This window comes from Sturnira hondurensis, unplaced genomic scaffold (genome assembly GCF_014824575.4).
Source record: "Sturnira hondurensis isolate 20B ecotype Veracruz unplaced genomic scaffold, ASM1482457v3 Scaffold0021143, whole genome shotgun sequence".
NCBI lineage: Eukaryota > Metazoa > Chordata > Mammalia > Chiroptera > Phyllostomidae > Sturnira > Sturnira hondurensis.
The window spans coordinates 30,494,759-30,511,102 of record NW_028093774.1 but is presented as its reverse complement, the minus strand read 5'-3'; the positions used below and the strand labels follow the sequence as shown (position 1 = coordinate 30,511,102).

The 16,344-nt window shown below is 42.3% G+C and overlaps 1 pseudogene; it reads left to right on the top strand.

The window, feature by feature from the left end:
- Window positions 1-2,525: 2,525 nt before the first annotated feature.
- LOC118976750 (60S ribosomal protein L31-like) lies at window positions 2,526-5,903 on the top strand (annotated as a pseudogene).
- Window positions 5,904-16,344: the final 10,441 nt, after the last annotated feature.

The window sequence follows — 16,344 nt, the reverse complement described above, 5'->3', positions numbered from 1 at the left end:
ATAAATTCGTGTTATGTTATTTACAGAATTAAAATGTTTCCAAAACACAAGTTTCGTCACTGCTACTTAAAGTCAGATTGTTACTGCTACTTTAAGTCATTGCTACTTAAAGTCAGCCTTTGCTACTCAAAGGCTCATTTTCCCAGCTTCTCCCTGCTGCTTCCATTTTTAAATGCATGAATTGAGACCCCAGACCCAATTCCAATGAGGGAGGTGGGGCAGGCAGGGGCTTCCCCTATATCAACAAACAGTTCTCAGACACCAGCAGTGTGTCTGAGAATTTAACACAATTCTGACACTATCTATCCAGTGATAGCACCAGAATCCACAAGTTAAGGTTCAGTCCTATAAGACTGACCCCAACTACCACCCACCAGATGCCAGCCACAAGCTCAGGTACCCTGTGCTCCTGACTGACTAGCCACGTATTGGAGCTTCCAATGACTCCCTCCAACTCAAAATGCCAATTGCAAGCCCAACATTGTCACATGCTCTTCTGACCAACTGGCTGTAAATCAGAGGTTCCCACGATCTCCTCCTCGGTTTTAATTAATTTGCTAGAATGGCTCACGGAACTCAGAAAAACGTGTTACTTAACTAGATCACTGGTTTACTGAGAAAGGATATAACTCAGAAACAGCTGGATGGAAGAATGCACGGGGCAAGCTATGGGGAAATGGCACAGAGGTTCACCAGCCGGGAAGCTGTCTTCTGCCCTTTTATGGAGGTTTCCTTACAGGGGCACAACTGATTAAATCACTGACCATTGCGGATTTGTTCAATCTCCAGCTCCTCTGCCCTTCCCAGAAGTCAGGGAGCAGGCCTGAAAGTTCTAACCCTCTATTCCAGGGTTGGTTCCCCTGGCAACCAACCCCACCCTTAGATGCTTTTCAAAAGGTATTTCATTAACATAACAAAAGACACCATGTTTGTTTGTTTGTTTGTATGTTTTCACTCTTAACATTTAGGAAATTCCAAAAGTTCTGGGAGCTGTGAGCCAGGAATCATGCACAAAGACCAAAAGTATACGAGAAATATATTTTGGTTATCCAAATGCCCACATATATGTTTCTTATAAATCACAATGTCACCAAGTAGCAGGAGGAAATATTTCTGATGGGTTCAACCACCAGAAGACAGGACACACTGAACTGTCACTGGCCTCATTCCTTCCCTCCCAACCTCAGATCCAGCAGCACGGGAATGTGCTCAGCCCCTGGATCCCACCCAGCACGTCCCCTCCCAGTGAGGTCGAAACAAAGTTCCCTACGTCTCTGGGACTGACCTAACTCTCCTCTGGGCCAGAGTCAACACCTGCCCTTTGTAATGCCACATTTGTAACATCCAGTTTATTCAGCTACAACTCAGAGTTGGTAAGGTGGACTCTGGCTAAGGTTACCTATGCAGATCATTACTGAGGAAATCAATTGTGTTTCCAAAATCAAAGGGTTCCAAGGAATGTTTAATCTATTTAAACAAATCTGCTATCTTCAGTTTGTTTAGCAATAGCCCTTATAAACACAGCTGTAAACACAACTGCAATGACTTCTAATTTTTATCTGTTCAATAAGTGACTTAACAGCTGGGGCAATTCACTGCTGTTCATTTGTTTGTATCATGACAATCCTGAGGGCAGCTGAACTGCATACAAAAATTCAGTGATTCGGATTTCTCTCTTTTTTTTTTTTTACAGATTTTATTTTTAGAGAGAGGAAGGAGGAGGGAGAAAGAGGGGGAGAGAAACACTGATGTGAGAGAGAAACATCAATCGGTTGCCCCTCGCACACCCCCCAACTCGGGACCTGGTCTGCAACCCAGGCTTGTGCCCTAAGACTAGGAATCAAACAGGCCACCCTTCAGTTCACAGGCCAATGCTGAATCCACTAAGCCACACCAGCCAGTGGTGATTCAGATTTCTTATGAATTCAAATAGGGCACTCCCAGGTTGCCTGAATTCAGTGTTTTATAAAAATGTATTCACCAATTAATATCACCTATAAATAACACATAGGGTTTGTGCCTTCATTTCTTCATTCGGTAAGCATACATTACTGAGTCCCTGTTTTGTGCCAGGTGTTGAGTTGGCCCTGGGAACATGGACAGAGGAAGGTCGTCTCTCTGCACTTAAGGGTCTCTCAGGCTGGTGCCAGTCAGGGAAGGAGACAATTGCCCTTCAGGGAAGTAAGTGATATAAGAGAAACTCATTATCTGTGTGTTGATGACTATCTTTTGTCCACATGCTCAGCTGCTTTCTGAATATCTCTACTTGGATGTCCTTCAGAAAAATAGAACCCACTCTGAGTATTTAAAACAAAGAGTTTAATGCTACACAGGTGAGAGAAAAGCTGAGTGGACAAACAGGAGATTCTGAGGGAACCCTGGGTCTGACAAAGCAGAAAGCTGATACCACCCCTAGACTGGAGGGACAAAGGAAGGGGCTCTGTGTCACCAGAACGTTAGGCAAGGGGCTGATAGAGGAGACTGGGACAAGCCTGTCAGGAGGGAGTTGAGGCCACAGAGCAGATATGGCTGCTGCCGGAGACACTGCCAGAGGTAGAAAGGGAGGGATAGTGACAGGCCTTGTTAGAAAGTTAAGAGTTTAAACTGAAAATCCCTGAAAGATGCTCAACAAGGAATTCATGAGATCATACCTGCATTTACAATTGCCATTCTGGGCGCTGTGTGGCGGAGGAATTAAAGATGAGCAAGGCTGGCTGCAGGAAGAGCGACTGAGACAAAAAACAATTAGGGCAGAACTTGGACGAGTGAAGAGATATACAGAAGTAGCATTGGCACAACTTGGTGACTGACTGATAAGGTGAAGGGAAAAATAAAGGGTGTATCTGGTATTATGAGTTCAATTTCACGATGCTGGGTTTGAGATGCCTTTTGACCAACAAGGGAGAAATTCCATTTGGATTAGATAGGTCTGAACTCAGGAATGGTCTCTACTGGGTATACGGGATAGGAATGCCAATTGGAACCAGAAGGTCTAGCGAGAAAGGGATGGGTGTAGGGATGTTCGCTGAACAACTCTTCCAACTGTTCTCTAACTCATGGTTTCTCATGATAAAGTGTTAAGAAAAAGTGAGATGAAGAAAATAATGAAAATGAATAGAACAAAATAAAAATACTACAATAAAGAAGACGTAACTCAAGGGGAAGATGGAAAAGCAGCAAAGGGTAGTATTCTAAAAATCAAGGGAAGTGTTTCAAGAGGGAGGGAACAATTAAGTGTCAAATTCTGCAGATCTGTAAAGTGAGATAAGAACCCTAGTCACTTATTGAACCAGGCGATTTAAAACCTAGGTAAAGGCAGTTTCTTGGACTAATGAGAACAGAGGACACTGAGAATAAGCAGTGAGCAGGAAGTGAAAAGTGGAGACAATGAGTGATGAGTAATCTTTTAAGAAACTATGGGTGTGAGGGGGAAGCAATATCCGGGAACAGCTGGAGGGACTATTGAAAGAAACCCCTTTTGAATTGGGAGGCATCTGAGCTTATTTGCACTCGGTGGAAAAGAATCAGCGTGGAGGTGGCAGGTGAGAGAGGACATAAATGGTGTTTCCAGATCCCTGAAGAAAAGGCAGGTGATGGGCAATTAGCTGCTGGCATCAGGAGGGAGATCTCTTCCTAGAGACAGAGGGAAAGATAGGAGTAGATGCAGGTGAATTTGTTAGGGGGGGTGTGAGAAGAAGAGTGAATCCTTGTCCATCCACCTCTAGTGTCTCTGCGAAATGTTGGTGAGGGAGGGAACAACCCAAACAGCAGAGATAGAATAGAATCATCTGCTTGATAGAGTGCCCCTGTATACCATGCGTGTTTACCAAGTTTCATGGAATTAGAGAACTGGAGGGTAAAATGCAATTGATGCTATATTCAACTATTCATATACAACTTAATCTTTCTTTAAAAGTATTCCCAGACAAGAAAAAACTAAAGGAGTTCATCACCACCAAACTACTGTTGTATGAAACATTAAAGAGACTTATTTAAGAAAAAGATTAAAACTCTGAATAGTAAAGTGGCAATAAACAATTGAATCTTAAAAACAAACTAAGCCGACAAGAAGAACAGAGATAGGATCATGGTTATAGAGAGCATTTTGATAGGTGCCAGATGGTAGGACAGTGGGGGGCAATGAGTAAGTGGATTAAGAAGTACAAATAGGCACTTACAGAATAGCCACAGGGATGTAAAGTACAGTATAGGAAATGAAGTAGCCAAAGAACTTATACATGTGGCCATCCATGGACATGAACAATGGTGGAGGGATTGCCTGAGGGAGTTGGGAGGGGGGCAGCTGGGTGGAGGGGGGCAAAAGGGGGAAATATTGGGATGACTGTAATATAATCAATAAAATATACTTTAAAAAAGATTTTCATTGTCTGAGGATTATTTTGACAAATATCTGTTGTAATTACAGTGCAGTCTGCTTAAAGAAATGCCGGCTGATGGAAATAGTCTCCCTCTGCCTCACGATGCTTGTCTGTAAACCAAAGCACTAAATCAGGGGGGTTTCAGTTCTAACGGTTAATCCACGTGAGGGGTTTTCAGTGCACTTATATTATGTGCTGGATCCTTTGGTCTCGGGGCAGAGTGTTTGAAGATATTTTCTGAAGAAGTATTCAAAGAATTTCTTAACACATAAAGTTACTCTGGGCTAAGAATTCACTTCTGCGCAAATTACCTCAGAATCTTCCTTCTAAACAGCACCGAATATAATTGAAGTCAGACTGGGTTTAGGTCAGTCCCTCTATAAATGCATTTTTTATTATGGATAATTATGAAAATCAAAAAGTTTGTATCTTAACACTACTGTAAGTCTAGGGGCATTACATTTTTTTAATCCTTACCTAAAGATATGTTTACTGATTTTGGAGAGAGAGAGAGAAACGTGGATGTGAAAGAGAAAAATGAATTGGTTGCCTCTGGTACGGGTCCAAACTGGGGACTGGACCCGCAACCTTTTGGAGTGTGGGAGAATGCTCCAACCAACTGAGCCACCCAGCCCGGGTAGATCTCATTTTTTCACACGACTTAAACAAGGAGTACTTCTTTCCCTCAGCTAGCAGTAACCAAAGCCATTATTGTAAAAACACCATTCATGAAATGAGTAGATGGAAGATTTCTGCCCTTTACCTCCACCACCTCACAGTACTTCCCCCTAAAAATCTAAACACAGTCATGCCTCATTACAACTTTTCTGTCAACAACAGACAGCATATATGACAGTGACAGTGGTCCCATAAGATGACAATGGAGCTTAAAAATTTGTACCGCTAGTGACATGTCAAAACATCATAGGTGTCACAGCGTAGTGCAATGCATTCATTACTCACAGCTATTAATATAGAATAAGGAGATAAAAAAGAAATTTTTTGGCCTCCAGGCGACCTGGAAGTTGCACTTGCTGCCCTGCTTTTCCTCTCCCACAACATCTCCCACTCTTTCTTTCCGACCTGGGCTCGGCATAACAGGCCTGCAAAGAAGGGTGGTGAGAGAAGAAGGGCCATTCTGCCATCCTCGAGGTAGTGACCAGAGAGTACACCATCAGCAACCACAAGCACACCCATGGAGTGGGCTTCCAGAACCACGCCCCTCGGGCACTGGAAGAGAGCCAGATATTTGCCATGAAGGAGATGGGAACTCCAGATGTGTGCATTGGCACCAGGCTCAACCAAGCCGTCTGGGCCAATGGCACAAGGAATGTCCCATACCGAATCCTAGAGCGGTTGTCCAGAAAACGTAATGAGGGTGAAGATTCACCAGACAAGCTCTATACGCTGATCACCTGCATACCTGTCACCACTTTCAAAAATCTACAAATACCTGGGTTTTCAGTGCACTTATATTATGTGCTGGATCCTTTGAAGTTAATGTGGATGAGAACTAACTGCTGATTGTCAAATAAAGTTATAAAATGCCTTTGAGGTGTGGTTTCCTGTTTCTAGTGGCAATGTCCTGTGCTTGTATATCTTAAAGTAGTGCCCAGTTAAAGAATCATTTGGAAAGCTAAAAGAATGAATTTTTGTATAGCTGTGCAATGTGCTTGTGTTTTAAGCAAAGTGTTATTACAAAAAAAGTCAAAAAGGTTTTAAAAAATTAAGTTTATAAAGTAAAAATGATTTAGTAACTTAAGGTTAATTTATTATTGAAGGAAAAAACTTCTTATAAATTTAGTAAAGCCAAGTGCACAGTGTTTATAAAGTCTGTAACCGTGCACAGTAATGTCTCAAGCCTTCATGTTCACTCACCACTCACTGACTCACCTGGGGCCCCTTCCGGTCCTGCAAGCTCCATTCCCAGTTAGCACCGTATACGTGCAAGTGTACTATTTTTTAAAATCCTCTGTGTTCTGTTTCAACTATACTTTCCTATGTTTAGATATGTTTAGACACACGAATACCACAAATACCGTACAGTATTCAGCACCGTAATATGCTGTACAGGTTTGTAGACTAAGAGCAATAGGCTATACGATGTAGCCTAGGTATGTAATAAGCTAGACAATGGAAATTTGGGTAATTGCACTCTATGATGTTTGCACAATGATGAAATTGCCCAACGGTGCATTTGCACAATGATGAAATTGCACAATTCACTTCTCAGAATATACCCCCATAGTTAAATGATATGTGACTGTATGCTTTTCTACAAAGCTCTGCTACAGTTCCACAAATATTTCTTGTGTTGCAGTTAAACTACATAAAAGTTTTTTCTTAAAATATGAATGAACCAATAGACACTTATTTTATCTGAGGTCGACAGTAACAATATTGCCTTTTTCAAAACTATATTTTATGGATTGTGCTATTACAGTTGTTTCAATTTTTTCCCTTTTGTCCCCCCCCCCCCAGCGCCCCTCACTCCCTCAGGCAATCCCCACACTATTGTTCATGTCCATGGGTCATGCATGTAAGTTCTACGGCTACTCCGTTTCCTCTACTGTACTTTACAGACCCATGGCTTAAGTAAAGTTTGCTTGAGGAGATACACCTACAAAGAAGAGGGGAGAATAAAATTGGTTAGGGAGGAAACCAGGCCACAATGCACTGCAACTGAGGCTTCGACTAATCCAACAGTGAGCTCCAAAGCTGAGATGGCCTTTCAGAGTTGACTTGAGCTGAGGCAGTGGCTGTGCCTTTGTACCCTTACGCCAGCCAGGCATTGCCCACAGGCTACTCCATGGGGGAGTGTACACATAGAGAATGTGGCGGGGACACTCTCTGTAGCTGAAGGCAATGCCTTGAGAGACACAGCTGCAAACTGTTAGTTGATATTCCCAGCCGTTGAGATGAAATGAACCAGCTCTGAAGAGGGGATCTGAGTGGAGCACCATGGAATTCACTAAAGCCCACAGTTACACAACTTAGTCTACTTGTTTCTTACACATTTGCTCCGTCTCGGAGTAGTTTCTTCAGGAGTTCAGTTGGGAAACCTCATGTTTTCTGGGCGACTTAGAAAGATTAGTGAAACAAAGTACAGCTGCTGCTGCAGCAATTAATCTTAGAACCATAACTGATTCTCATTATTTCCCTCACCATCCACCCTCATTAAGAACCTCTGTTGGTCTAAGCAACCTGCCTAATGGGTAACCCAGACCCTTTGGGGAATATGAGTCTCCGGTGCCCATTACCCTCCACAGGTGGTAGCTGCTGACGGTGTCCATTTACTCTTAACATGAAGGCATGAGAAAACTAAGAGCCTGCAGCTGTTCACTCCAGGGTCACACATATTCTTCCCGCCCTTGCCATGGAGCAGTAGCCCTACTTCCTCCTGATGATCAGGGCAGTTACATTTGCCAGTGTAGTGATTCCTCTTCTTGCCTGCTGGTTTCTTGGCACACGGAGCCCAAAGTGACAAGGTAAATGCTGAAGTTTGAAGTGCGGTGGGATTCTTATTATGTCCTTTGATAACAGGACCGCTAGACCTACAATGCCTAACACAGGGATGAGAAGTACAGATTTCTCAAATGAGTCACTGCCAGTGATGGTATAAAGGGACAGGCCCATTCCATTCCTTGGCTTCCAAACTCTTGTATTTTGCCTATTAGGGATAGAGAAGTACCATACAATGTTTGTTCCTTAGGGTTTATACAGCATCCTAAGAGATGGAGTCCCAGATGCATTTTTAAGATGCCATTTTACCACTCTCTCAGGATGATGGCTTCTGAGAGATACAGTATAGGATAGGACCAATGGACGCCATGGCCATGCGTCACTGCTGCATCCCTTTGCTGTAAAGTGGGTTTGTAGCTGGGTCTGCACGAATCCAGCTCATGATGGGCAGCACTGGCCTAATGGCTACTTGACATCACATGGTCACAGGATCCATCTCTACCATGGCCCAATAGCACACTGAGTGGGTTTTTTAAAAAATATATTTTATTGATTATACCATTACAGTTGTTCTATTCCCCCCCCTTCATTCCCCTCCACCCTGCACACCCCTTCCCCCGCTTTAGTTTATGACCACGTGTCTCAAGTTCTTTAGATTCTATATTTCCCCCACTATTCTTGCCCTCCCCCTATCTATTTTCTACCTACCATCTATGCTACTTATTTTCTGTATCTTCTCCTCCCTTCTCCCCACTTTTCCTCCTCCCACTCCCCTGTTGCTAACCCTCCATGTGTTCTTCATTTCTATGGTTCCACTCCTGATCTAGCTGTCCTCTTGGTTTGCTTTTGTTTTAGGTGTGGTTGTTAATAACTATGAGTTTGCTGTCCTTTCACTGTTCATATTTTTCATCTTCTTTTTCTTAGATAAGTCCCTTTAGCATTTCATATAATAAGGGCTTGGTGATGATGAACTCCTTGAACTTGACCTTATCTGAGAAGCACTTTATCTGTCCTTCCATTCTAAATGAAAGCTTTGCTGGATAGAGCAATCTTGGCTGTAGGTCTTTGAATTTCATGACTTGGAATACTTCTTTCCAGCCCTTTCTTGCCTGTAAGGTCTCTTTTGAGAAATCCGCTGACAGTCTGATGGGTACTCCTTTGTAGGTGACTGTCCCCTTATCTCTTGCTGCTTCTAGGATTCTCTCCTCCATTTTCATCTTGGCTAATGTAATGATGGTGTGCTTTGGTGTGTTCCTTCTTGGGTCCAACTTCTTTGGGACTCTCTGAGCTTCCTGGATTTCCTGGAAGTCTATTTCCTTTGCCAGATTGGGGAAGTTCTCCTTTATTATTTGTTCAAATATGTTTTCCACTCATGGCTGTTTCTTTCCCCCTTCTGGTACCCCTATAATTCGGATGTTGGAACGTTTAAAGATGTCCTGGAGGTTCCTAAGCCTCTCCTCATTTTTTTGAATTCTCGTTTCTTCATTCTTTTCTGGTTGGATGTTTCATTCTTCCTTCTGGTCCACTCCCGTGATTTGAGTCCCAGTTTCCTTTCCATCACTATTGGTTTCCTGTGCATTTCCCTTTATTTCAATTAGTTTAGCCTTCATATGTTCCTGTAATTTGTGACTATAATCAACCAGTTCTGTGAGCATCCTGATCACCAGTATTTTGAACTGTGCATCTGATAGGTTGGCTATTTCTTTTTCCCTTAGAGTTATCAGCTCTGGGACTTTGAGTTCTTCTTGAGCCATATTTTGGACTGTTTGTGCCTGTTACGTATGAGGAGCGGAGCCCTAGGTGTTCACCGGGGCCAGGCCACTCAGTCGCTGGGTTGTGACGCTATACGTGGGGGTGGGGTCAAAGGGGAGCAATGATGGTCTCCTCTGCTGCCTCCCACCACTGCCACCGTCACTGGGCCCGCTTGTTCCCTCCCACTGCACAAGAGTGTGCGACTGTGGTCAGCCCTCTGCCACTGGGTTCGCCCGCTGGGGCCTGCACGGTCTGTCTCACTGTGCGTGAATGTGCGACCACGGTCAGTCTGCCCCACACTCCGACTGGGTTTGCGCTGCCTGCGCACCTGGGTTAGGAGATCTTTCCTGCCCGACCCTGCTCTGCTGCTGGCTCCACCCCTCTTACTGGTCCCCGGTTGAAGGGTTCATTGTTGTCGGACTTTCATATAGTTCAATTTTCTGTTCTTTGGCTGTGTCTTTGTTTACTAAACCTTTGTTGTATTCAAACTTGGTTGTGGGAGAAGGCACAGTGTTTCCACCTATGTCTCCATCTTGGCGGAAGTCCCACTGAGTGGGTTTTGAATGGCTTGTAGTTCTCTGCAGCAGAAGGCATGGCCTTGTGCCAGAGGCCTGTTATAATTTTTCTTTTAAAACTTGCCATGAACTGCAATGATGTTCGCCATCCTAAATGCCTTGAGCACATGTATTTTGAATGAGGGTAATGTTGCCCACAAGAGGGCAAAGTTGATTCCTGGGGGGGGAGGAAACCCTCTTAGATATTACAATGGTTTGGGGCTCTCCAGAGCTTAACCCTGCCTAATAAAATCATGGGTTTTTAAAAAAAAATTATTTATAAAAAAGATTGTATTTATTTATTTTTAGTGAGAGGGGAAGGAAGGGAGAAAGAGGGAGAGAAATATCAGTGTGTGGTTGCCTCTTGCGCGCTCCATGCTGAGCACCTGACCTGCAGCCCAGGTGTGTGCCCTGATTGGGAATTGAACCTGCGACCCTTTGGTTCTCAGGCCAGCACTCAATCCGCTGAGCCACACCAGTCAGGGCACAAAATCGTATTTCCTAATGTTTCACTTTTCGTATTGGATTTTCGGACATTAATTTCAAGGAAAATACATAAAAGGTGTGTTAGAAGAGTGCTGTAAGACTATGTATGGTGAATAACGGCTGTGATTGGCACATCTTCTCTGGATGGATTTCTCTCTTCCAAAGTCATATGGTGAGAGTGGACTGCAAGGATCTATTGGCTGCCGCTGACTACCTTGAGGGTGTTGTCTGAGCCTCACTGCTCATGTGCATGACTTGGACTTTGAGAATTACATAAAAATAGCTGATATTTTATCATTTCATTTTAGAAAATTTCTACAAAAGTCCTTTTACCCATCATTAATTATGTCAAGTGGTAAAAATAAAAGCTGTCGACAAATATTATTAAATATTAGCCTATGGTTTTCTTGAAAGCCAGTCAACTCAAGACAGTCCATGTGTCATATACTGTGAAAGTTCCTTTTCAGCTTTGACACCATTCCAGCTATGACACCATTAAGACTTTTGGATCACTTGGAAAGGAAACATCCTAATAAAGCAGGTAAGCATACAGAATGTTTCAAAAGTTTAAAACAGAATTTGAGCTGTGTAACACTGCTAGTGCCTTAGTTAAAAAGAACATACAAGCAAATGACAATGGATTGATCAGGTCTTATAAAATTGCAGAAATCATTGCAAAATCTGGTAGTGCTCATACAGTTGCTAAGACTACTATGTGAACACAGAGAATGCAATTTCAATGATGTAGCAAGATCCAGTAAAAGAACTGCCATTGCGCAATAATTTATTTCAAAGATGTAACAAAGCATTGTCAGTTAACATTGAAAAACAGTTAACTGATATACTGAAACAAAGAAAAACTTCTATTCAGACTGATGACACTGAGTTACTAACAGTAAGGCCCTTCCAATGGCAACTATTTCTTATCTTTATGATGATTGTAATTATAAGAAGGGATGTTTGTAGCCCTGGCTGGTGTGGCCCAGTGGATTGAGCGTGGGCCTGTGAACTAGAGGATCAAGGTTCAATTCCCAGTCAGGGCACATGCCTGGGTCGCAGGCCAGTTCCCAGCGGGGGACCTGTGAGAGGCAACCGTGCATTGATGTTTCTCTCTCTCTCCTTCCCTTCCCCTCTAAAGATAAATAAATAAAGTCTTTAAAAAATACACTATTAAAAAAAAAGAAGGGATGTTTGTAAATTCTTCAGGAACTGACTATACTAGAGTGTCTATTTTTGATCCTGTAAAATTTTGGTTTCCTGAAACATAAGTAATACTGGAGAATTAGGTATCCTGTTCTTCTGACAGAGCAAAATGCACAGTTAGAAGACATAAAGACGTATAGACATGCCTTTGGGTGGGACACACTTGTCCTGAAGTTCTTGCAATAAACTGCATTGCACACCAACATCAAATGGTTGCAAAAAGAAAAAAAAAACACACGCAAGTGAGGGCAGTTCTTTATTTCACCATTATAATTAGAATCATGAATAAGACAAAGTCACATAGCAAATATGATGACCTTTTCAGAAAATTTCACATTGATAAGGGGCAATATGTGAGGCTTCTTCTACAAACAGAAGTGAGTTGGCTCTCTGAAGGAAACTGTTGAACAAAAATTGTAAACCTTTTGACATGAAAAATCATTTTTCAGAAGGTAAAGGAGACAGATTCAGTAAAGGAGATCAGCACACACAAAAAAAACAGCTTATATACTACGATTCATGTTTTTCAGACATAATGAAATATGATTTGAACTTCAAATAAAATTATAATAAATATATACATTTAGCAAATTTCACTGAAAAACTGAAGAAATTTCAAATGAATTTAATGAGAAAACAATTTCATGGCATGTGAGAGTTAAATAAGATGAATGGATTACTCACTGAGAATGAGCTTGACAATTTTCCATAGTTTATGAAGTCAAACTTCCAACCAGAAAGCAACCTAGAGCTGCATGGTTTGAGAGCCAAAATTCAGGGGAAAAATTTTTCTTGTCTTGAAATCCTGCACAACTTTTTTGTTAGCAGGAGATCCCACCCGTTTAGATAGAAATTCTAATTCCCCAAAGTATTTCTGAGAGTGGCAGAGGAGTATCTCATATGCATTAGCTAATTAATTCAGGTCATTCACGGCCTCTGCCCTGCTGGGGCTCTGCTGTGATTAAATGCCAGTTGGAGATCTGCTTAAACGCTGTGGCTCGCTTCCGCATGTTGGTGTTCTTTACGTGAGGTTCAGATCCTTGCCAAACACTGGCTACCAGTGCTCTCAACCCTTGCTGAGCATAATAGTACAGCAGCAGTGAGCTGCAACGTGAGGACAGAAACAACTGTCTCCCCCTGTCCTGGACTGTTAGAGGGTCTCACAGCAACACCTTAAATGCTAATGTGTTTTTCAAAAAATCCAGGACTACTCTCTTTGATCCCTTAGTTTATGTTGCTAAACCAAATCCACATCAGACTTTCTCCCTATGGGATGAAATGTCTGAGAGTCAGCTGCCCTTTTACTGTAGTTTGCCCCCCCTGGGTTTGTTGCAATCTGTAGGTGCTTATTATACATGCTTGAAATCCAGTCATTGACACTACCCCAATTATTACCCCCAAAGCCTTTATCAACACCTGTAGAAATCAAATCAAATAGAATAGGTGTGGGTAGAAAGGGAGTTGCCTGTCTCTGCCCGTGGCTGTATTAGAATCTCAGTTTTGGCCAAGCTAGGAAGGATGTCCTATTACATTCTTTTTAAAAAACAAAGTAAGATTTTGCTAGATAACTTAAATATATATATGCAAACTATTACAATGAGAATTTTGAAATTTTGGATTCTAGTCTTATGTCTGTTACTGACACAGACTCCACTGCCCATGGTGTCCACGGCATTATGTCTGAGACGAGACAAATTTACAAGGACTACTGAGTCCTGTGGAGGAAAAGGGATGGCACAGCTACTCTCTCAAGGGGAGAGCACCTCAGAGCCCTCAGTCACTTTCTCAAGAGAGAGCCCCAACCCGTGCCTTGACAAGCTTCTATTGGATTCAGTTTGCACGGGAATACAGGGTATATACGTAAAGCTCATCAATCATTGTCAAACAGTACCAATCAAACAATAGATAACATTGGAAGAACTACGGGGGCTTATTTAGAGTCAGGGTCAGATAGTTAAAGGGCCATAAAACTTTGGGAAAGCAAACTCATTTCATACTTGGACCCTTATCATTTAAATTGAGGGCATTCTTAGAAAAGTGAGTTTCACAGGATTTTATGCATTCTTCCTTAGGCCCGATCACCCTGGGGAACCTGCTGTTTCTAGCACAGGGCCCCACCCACCTCTGGCATTGTTTCAGGCTTAGGTAGAGCAGGGGAAGTAAGGCAGCCAAGAGATTAGGAGACTTCTTGCAGACAGAATGAGGACTCAGGCTATGTCAAAGCCAAGGAGTGAGCGTCCATCACTCGCTTTCTCCACAGCCCCCCAAGTCCTTCCCTGAGGGCCCCCTCATGACCAGGCCTGTTTTAAATCATTCCTCCCTTGAGGAATCTTAGATATCCTTGGCTAACCAGTCATCCACCTGGGGCCAAGCAGGGTGAAGTAAAGTAGGCAGAGGCGATGCTTCTGCCAGGGGGATAAGCTTTGTCTCTCTAGTGGCTTATGGTCCCAAAGTCCTTTACTCAGCCTTAGCCATGGGGGGACTACAGCTTCTGAAACCAGGCAGGGCGGTTCCCAACATGTTACTAGTTTTCTGTGTGAACTCATGCCATGAACCTATTTTTTAATACACTAGGTTAGTGTGTCACAAGGTGGCTTTGAATATCAAATGGGGTGGTAGATGTGAATGTGCTTTGAAAATATCAAGTGTACTGTTCAAATATGGAAGATTCTTATTTTATGTTTAATTAAAATTTTGGTCTTTGACTTTAATTGTTCCCCTACTAAGGTATGACATTCTTTCTGTTTCTCAGTCTTATTTCTTTTTTTTTTAAATTTTTTATTTATTTATCTTTAGAGGGGAAGGAGAGAGGGAGAGAAACATCAATGTATGGTTGCCTTTCCTGCGTCCCCTGCTGGAAGTTGGCCTGCAGGGAACCAGCCTGCAACCCAGGCATGTGCCCTGACTGGGAATCGAACTGCGATCGTCTGGTTCGCAGGCCTGTGCTCAATCCACTGAGCTACACCAGCCAGGGCAACTCAGTCTTATTTCTTTAAAGGCTATGTGAGATCATTATTTTGGAGATTGCCATATTTTTTTATAGCTGGAAGGGACTTTTTTAAAGACTATATAGCTCAAATCTCTCAGTTTTCAGATGAGGCCATTGCATCTCGAAGAAGGGTGGGTTATTGAGATTGTGGATGGTGTAAAAGGCCAGGAACCAAAGATCCTGATCCATACACAGTACTCATTTCACCACATTGTGGAAGAGTGATCTCAAGGACGTTACGTCTCCCTTCTTATAGATTATTCAACATGAACAGTTGTCCACTGTGCTTATTCACTGGGCCCCCAAGTAAGCTATGTGATATTTACTCACACCATTCCTTATTTCCAGAGCTTTCACAAACCTAGTGTTTATAGGGCCCAGTTTTTAGGAGATCAACAAAATTGAATTTATTGGGTTGCTTTTCTGTGCTGGGCACTATTCAAGGCACTGAAGATATAGCTTTTAATAAGACAGACCTATCATTGCCACAATAGAGCTTATATTCTACTGAAATACTAGACATAAAAGCAATACATGTGTTAAAAGGAAAGTAACCTGTTCTCTCAATCTTATAGGACAAACAGCTAATACTCTCTTTGGCAGTGTACTTCTTTAGTTGGAAGGCTTTTTTGGAACATTCCTTCTCCATATTGAACCAATATTTAAGTTTCAATCTTGTTTGCGGTGGTTTCCAAGTTCTTAGGCCATATAGGAATATATCTATGGAAGCCCACATGCAATATGAGAACCATTTTGTGTCTCATATATTTGCCTTGTTCTCAATGACACATGTATTTTGCTAGTACTCTGGGTTGCTTTCATCCCCTAAACATAGAGTAATTCTTCGCTGAGCAAGAAGGAGCAAAGAGCCAGCTTTTACATCTGTATTGAGCCATTTCATTTTCATTCCACATTTTGGAGCAGAGGGAATTCATTCAGCTATTTTGTCTTTCTGAATTTTTCTCCTGTACACCAGCTGACATTTAGCTGCTGCACATATTCTTCTAGTTGCTATAGTGAGAACAGGGTGTGTAAGGCTCTGAAAAATGAAGCTGGGAGTCAGGAGCCAAGGGGCCATAGACAGAGCCAATATGAGCAACCAAAGGCTGAGTTCTTAACAGCATAGACAGTTGAAATGTAGCCTGGTGGGAATGATACTAACAAAAAGGTTAGAAATTAGAAGGTGGTCAGCCTCTTTACAATAGTGTCATTTCTAATCAACTTCACTCAGGTATAATTTGCATACAATAAAACAAACCCGTTTCATGTGAATTCAATGTGTTTTAAAATATGTATATGCTTGTATACCTACCACCACACTGATATCATTGTATTTTGGATTGAACTACTGTTTTCCCACCACATAAACTTCTCAGCTATTCCTTTCTGCAGGTCCTAGGTTATCTAAGCTCTGGGATTTACCTTTGCTCCAGTGGAAATTATCAGTGAAGTACCAGTAGCAACAAGACCTTGAGATAAACGCCTCCCTCAATCTAATTGCTACAGATCTTGCTAACAG